Consider the following 7,082-nt stretch of genomic DNA (forward strand, 5'->3'; position numbering starts at 1 on the left):
AGAAAATCCAAATTCTCTCTCACGGATCATCGGGTTGTCATCCCAAATCGTGAGTACTTCTATCTAGTTGTATTATATAGCTTAGATTGTGTTTAGAAACATCAAAATCATGTCAAAACCCCAAGATTCAGGAGTTTACCGCCCAAGAACACTTCGGGAGTAAACTCCATTTTAAGGGCCAAAAGTGTCCCAATGTCCCTCAAAGCCTTAGAACTCAACATAGGGACTACCATTACATGTTTAGACCACCAAAACAATTAAGAATCAAGGGTGAAAGTGAGTTCACGGCCAAGGAAGTTCTTGGGCCATGAACTCCATTTTTATGTGCCAAAATGCCTTAAAAACCCTCCTTAAGCCAAGAGACTAAATTGGACATGTACCTAAATGAGTTTAGGACTAGCAAACACACTTATAACACCAATAGTAAGGTGTTCACGACCCAAGATGTTCTAGGGCCGTGAACTCCATAAAATGGTGACAAATGGTGCCATAAACCCTTCTAAAGCCTAGTACAAAAGCCTAGTTTAGTTCCTAGTTAATTTAGAGACTTGAAAACACCATAAACATCCTCCCAAGGGAGATTACGGCCGTAATCTCCAAGGGATATGGTCCCAGGGCCGTAAACTCCCAAAAGGAGTTATATTATGCCCTAAACTCTTCCATAGACCAAGCCATTAATTAGAAATGCTTATTAGGGACTTATAGAGCATCAAACATCAAATGGTAACCTAAGTATGAGCTTACGGCCGTAAACTCATGAGTTTACGACCGTAAACTCATTTGGTAGTGTCATTAGGGTCGTGAACTCCCTTATGGAGTTTTCCTTGAGCCCTACACATAATATATTCCCCTACAAACACTTAGATGCAATCCTAGAGGCTAATAACACCTGATAAAGGTGTTTAGCATGTCCTAGGGTGTCTTGACTTGTTTATTAGTTGTTTATAGACTAATTTGTTACATATATGTGAAATTATATGCACTACAAGAAAAATAGCCTTTTACGACGCGCAAACCACGACACTCATTGATTTACGTTACGCAAAAGAGAGTAACATTAAAAAGTGTCATCTCTTCAAAAAATTTAAGGATTTAGGTCACGCATTATTGCGTGCCCTTAAATTAGTGTCTATTGTAAAAAAAATAAAAAACACGGAGGGCACTTTATGTAATACGTGCGTCCTCTATGAATGTCGCTTTATATTTTTTTAAGAAGCGCGCCTCCCTTTAGAGGGAAAATGAAATCCCAAAATTTTTTAAACCCCCGCCTTCTTTTCCCTCGACTCCACCCCGACCCCGACCCTCACCCACATCCACCGCTTCTAATCCTCGTTTCCCCCTCTAGCCTCATACTGCGCATACTGTTCATCTTATAACAAAATCATAAGGGATTTAGGGTTTTTTCAAAAGGATCGCTACATCTGCTCACTTCCGCTCACCTCTTACCTCCGGAGACCTCCGCTCAACTCTTCCCAATGGCGACCTCGAGTTCATCTCACCTCACCTCACCGAGGTGAAACCTCTTACCTCCGACTCCTCAAGCTCACAAGAATATGATTTAGGGCTCGTTACATTATACCTATGTCAAACTTACAAGGAGATTAAGGGCTTTGCGACTTAACCGGACGTGGCGGCGCTGAATCTTCCGATAATGCTGTCGGAGGTGGTGTTGGTGGTTACTTAGATTATAACGATGATGAAGATGACGAATTCGATGATGTGGAGATTCCGGTGGCTCATCTGGTGTTGGACTATAACATCATGATCGAGGCGCTCCCGTATAGTTCAATCAACGATATGCACGAAATCGCAAAAAGGATGGTCGTTGTCGGCTACGGAAAAGAATGCTCACTTGCTTACAGCACCTGCCGGAGGGAGTTTTTGGAAGAAAGCCTCTCGAGATTAGGTTGTTTAGGGTTACAGAATTCGAGTAAACCTCTAGAAGACGCCGACAACGATGTTGAAATCGAGAAATGGGTCAAAGCAATTAACATTGGTTGTTCGAGTTTTTTACCCTAGCGAGCGACGCCTTTACGAATGATATACTCCAAATCTTCAGATGCAGCCGTTGAGGTTCTAGAAGCTTCAGATGCTGCTGAGAAATACACTGGTACTAAATCAGAGGTACTTCAATTCTTGATTGTTTTAGCTTTGTGGTTTCTTTTTTTTCTGCCTGATGCAGATCATAGTTTGAAAGCTTCAATTTGCCTTGTGAAACTGAGCTAAATTAGTCAAGCTTAAAAAACTATGATTCCATTTTGAAAATGTGGATATTCATATTACGAAGTACTCTTACGTTCTCAGCATTATAGTTATGTGTTATCATGCGTAGTAACATTCAGGACTTATAGATTGTTTTAGCTGAAGATGACTCTTGTTTGAGTCCAAACTAAAGTGACATCAGTAGTAACTTTTACTGAGTACCTGTTGAGTTATGTGTTTTTACAAGTAAAGCATTAAGCATGTGATTTATGTATCTCTGCAATTGCATGCTGTCAACTTGACTGCTTTATGATGATTAAGATATGTTGTGTTCCTTTCCACACGGTTCAACAGAAAACCGTGTTGGACCATCTTTAAACTACGTGCTGGACGTGTTGCAGTATTTAAGTTTCACACACAAAAGTTATACTACGTGTTTTCTTTACCACTGAAAATAAACAAAAATCATCCGTGTTTCTTTTATTCGTGTGTATAAATTATAACTAATGTTAATAAAGTAATATTTCTATTTCTAATTATAACAAGAATCACATGATTCTTGATGATGATGAAGTTGGAGGTCTTAACTTAAATCTTGGAGGCCAAGTGTACCCTATAACAGAAGACGATTTGGAAATATGGGAAGGGAAAAGTGGCAGAAGACGATTTTGTCAGCAATGCAGCAGGTCAGTTTCTTGTTTGTTAGAAACACTGATATTTTTTTTCTTCTTTTTCTTCTTATATTTTTTAGGTAGTGTATGTTTAAGCTTATTATTTATTGTGTTGTCTTTGTTACAATAATACTTGAATAGGGGAGGGAGGCCAACTTATTTATTCTATGTTCATTATTAATGGAATAATCAGTTTTATTGTGGGTGTGTTTACTTAATTACTCGGTTTACTTAATTACTTATGAATATACGTGTTCTGATCATGTTTTTATCCACATCAACTACATGATTAATTAACAAATTAATAAATTCTCTATTAGTTGGTTTGTTTTGATTTGATTTAGACCTAAAATGTTATATATGGAGAGGGTTTTGATTTACTTTTTTTCATGACAAAATTACAGTTTTGCTCCCTGTAATTTGCAAGAAATGGCATGGGAGCACAACTATGGAAATCTTTATTTATCTTTCCTTCTGGTTTTAGTTTCTTGCATATTTGGTTCTCGTGATACATTTTGTTACAAAAGTGATATGAAAATTCTAATTTACCCATTTTTTAAAAATTTTGTATCTTTGGGAAACGTGGAAAACATAATGGGCGTGGAAATTAACAGCATGCAGTAGCTGTTGTAAAACTATCAAAATTAACAGGTATGTCGTCCCTCCTGTACATAAGTTCATTAGAACACACATTACTAGACAAATACATAAGGCATATAAAACAGAGAACTACCCTTGTCATACACTTGTACTTATATATCTAATTAATAATCATTCTTGAATATAATAATTGTTTTTGTTTTTAATCATATTAGATGATGTTATTTAGTAACAACTTGTTTACTTGTGCAGAAACATCAAGAGATGAGACAATGCGGAGGCAGTCAACTATGGTCAAATTCAACTCATCCAACTCTTTGCTTACAAATGCTCTAGTTACTTGGATGGTAAGTACATTACATTTTTATATCCTTATTTTCCCATTAACAATCATTATAACTTACAAGAAATTAGTTACATTGACTATGATCCATATATTTTTTGTTTAAATTGGTTTACAGATATGTATTTTATACAATTTGGGCATTCTGTTGTTCGTGCAGATTACCTTACTCTACGTAAAGCCTTCATCATGGTATGAAACCTTAACTTATGCTAAGTTGTTTAAATTGTATATTTCTGTAGTACACCTATAACTTTGTAATATATTAAGTTGAGTCCCCTTAATTAAATTGCAATATAGGTGTTCAAATTATGCCATATATAAACCTTATTGTTGAATCTGTTACCTTGAAATTATTGTTCATGGTTGTTTGTTTTTCTTGTTATTGGCAGAACCACAACCTCGCATCAAAATATGATTTTCACAGTTATATGATTCGATCCATGGAAGAAGAATTTCAATGAAGAGTTGAAGTAAGGTAAGGAACTTTCACATCTGTAGTAATTTTTTTTATTTCTTACTCTTTTTCATTAATATAAAGATGCTTTGTTGATTCCTTGCAGTGGTCCACTATGGGGATTTGTGGTGGCCTTTATGCTCTTTAACATAAAAGGTATTAATTTTATACTGAACAAGCTTTCTAGGGTAATTTTCAATGGTGAGGGCGTTCACGTCTTTTGCATAGTGTGACTAAATAATTGTACCTTGCTTGCAGGATCAAATCTTTATTTTTGGATTGCTATCATTCCTATTACTGTAAGAAGTCACTTTTATCATTGTTAGCTTGTGGGGACCAAACTGCAACATGTTAATGCTACTTTGACACTTGAAAGTGTTGCAAATACAGGAGGCTTCTTTGCTGAAAGAAGGTTAAAGCCTCGAGATGAACTCTTTTGGTTTAAAAAGCCAGAACTTTTGCTCAACTTAATCCATTTTAATCTTTTCCAGGTTTGTGTAGTTTCCTTCCATTTGATTCTTCATTTCCATCAAGTGTTTGTTTTTAGGGCTAGTAAAACAACTTCATAACTCATGATCAATTCGTATGTAGAAAGCGTTTGAGCTAGCTTCTTTCTTTTGGTTCTGGGTAATTTCTTCTACTTAATCCCCTAACATATTTTCATCTCAAAAGTTGGCATTATATATTTATACATAAATTATGCACTTTTGTTATTCTAGTGGAAATTCAATTATAATGATTTTTTCATCAAGAACCACATGCTCGTGTACATACACCTATTTTTAGGGTTTGAATGAAGTTCCTTTCAATTTTGACACGAATTTCATACAAAATTAAACCTCTCAGTATTCTTATCTCTTGTTTCCATTATCTAGGTTTGTGGGCCAATTCTTATGCAGCTATATCACCCCACCACTCTACGCCCTAGTTACCCAGGTATGATTTTTTCATGAAAATATCCAAAAAGATGTGGGAGACTCCAACATTCCGACATATACAGACACTTATATGACAGTGTCGCAATGATATGGGATACAGTAACATGAGCAGTGTATTATTGTACACAGATGGGTACGAATTACAAGGCAACATTAATTCCACAAAGTATAAGAGATACAATCCATGGATGGGGAAAGGATGCAAGGAGAAGGAGAAGGTGGTTAGGCATATATGGAGATGATTCAATGGTTCACACGGATACAAGCACGGTCATATCTGTTGAGGAATTAGAGCTCCGTGAGCCGGTACCAACATGTGTGTATATGTATCCTTTTCATACCATGAAGCCTTTGATCATTCTATTACATGTAAGTTTTTAAAGTCCATTGTTTCTCATTCGTCCATTTAAATTGGATTTGTCTCTATCTAACTTCTCATAGTCACTTATTGGTTTTTTGTTATATATGCTTAAATCATAACAGCTATCATGACAACCTTCAACAGTAGCAGAAGATGTATACGTGTTCTTGTGCTACTATTGTGGATTCAGGAACATCCTTGCTTACTGGTCCAACTGTATGTATCTCACATGAAGTTTCTGTTAGAACTATTAATCTCAGGGATTTCAAGTTTTTCATATTTCTTGTATCTAATTATTTTCAAATTTTTTGTTACAACTTCTATTCATTTGTTTTATCTTTCCATGGGACGATTATTTGTATGACACTAAATTTTATGCAATTGAATGTATTTTATGTATATAATGTTTTATTTTCTATTATGAGACATTAATTGCAAATGTAATTTGAATATTAGTAAACCTATTAATAATATTTTTTTAAACATTTAAAATTACGATACGTAAAAATGTGTGTCATCTTCATTTATGACATGGCCTTTCTTGACAATGGCTTCCTTGATACGCATTGCGTGTCATAAACACACGCGTCGTAAGGTTACGACACGCGAATGCGTGTCGTCTTCCTTTATGACAGGGCCTTCCTTGATACGCATTGCGTGTCATAAACGAGCGTCGTCAAAGAGCGTCGTAAATGAGCGTCGTAAATGCGCGTTGTCTCTCTTTATGACATGGCCTTCCTTGACGCGCATTTGCACGTCGTCTGAGCATTTTACGACGCGCAATGAGCGTCGTAAAAGGCTGTTTTTCTAGTAGTGATGTTAACTAGGATCATAGAGTGTGTTCAAGACTTCACTTAACACCTAGCAGTCCTACCTCTTCAGTTCATCCGTATCACCCACAACAGGTGAGTTCATACCCCTTAATCAATGATTTAAATGTTTTTAAATGTTTTATGGGGGGATACAAGTAGAATCATGCTAGTTATTATATCAATCACATGTGATTAATAAGCAGCATTTAAATGATTTGCTACTCATTAGCCGTCTTACCAAACAATTTTCTTCACATGCTATTCATAAACGTTTTATATGTTTAAAACTCCTTATTTTACACTGTATGTTTCATTTCAAACTCATTTACAATTGTGTTTCCTCCAACCATTTCCTTATACTTCAACTGTTTTATCAAACCCATGCCTTCAACCCGTTTTATAGATTGACATCAAGTCGATCTTTTCTTAGATAATAATTATGTTCAAAGGTTTTATAAAAATTATTTATGCTTCTATATTATCAATTGCATGCCTCTATATGTATAGTTATATAAGTAATGTTTAAAAGACTTAGGAAGGCTATCCACCTTGTTTCCTTTTCCTCGATTTGGGTGTGGCCTGATAGGATATCGGGTACCCGTCTGAAGGTTGTTTAAATATTAGTTATATATTATGTGTATGTTGGGTACTGAAAGGTGTTGCATCTTGGGCTCGCTCTTTAGTCCATTTAGTCTCCG

The 7,082-nt window shown here is 35.8% G+C and overlaps 1 pseudogene; it reads left to right on the plus strand.

Annotated features, from left to right (window-relative positions):
* Nucleotides 1-1,475: 1,475 nt before the first annotated feature.
* LOC128128002 (uncharacterized) lies at nucleotides 1,476-5,703 on the plus strand (annotated as a pseudogene).
* Nucleotides 5,704-7,082: the final 1,379 nt, after the last annotated feature.

This window comes from Lactuca sativa, chromosome 8, assembly GCF_002870075.4.
Source record: "Lactuca sativa cultivar Salinas chromosome 8, Lsat_Salinas_v11, whole genome shotgun sequence".
Taxonomy (NCBI): domain Eukaryota; kingdom Viridiplantae; phylum Streptophyta; class Magnoliopsida; order Asterales; family Asteraceae; genus Lactuca; species Lactuca sativa.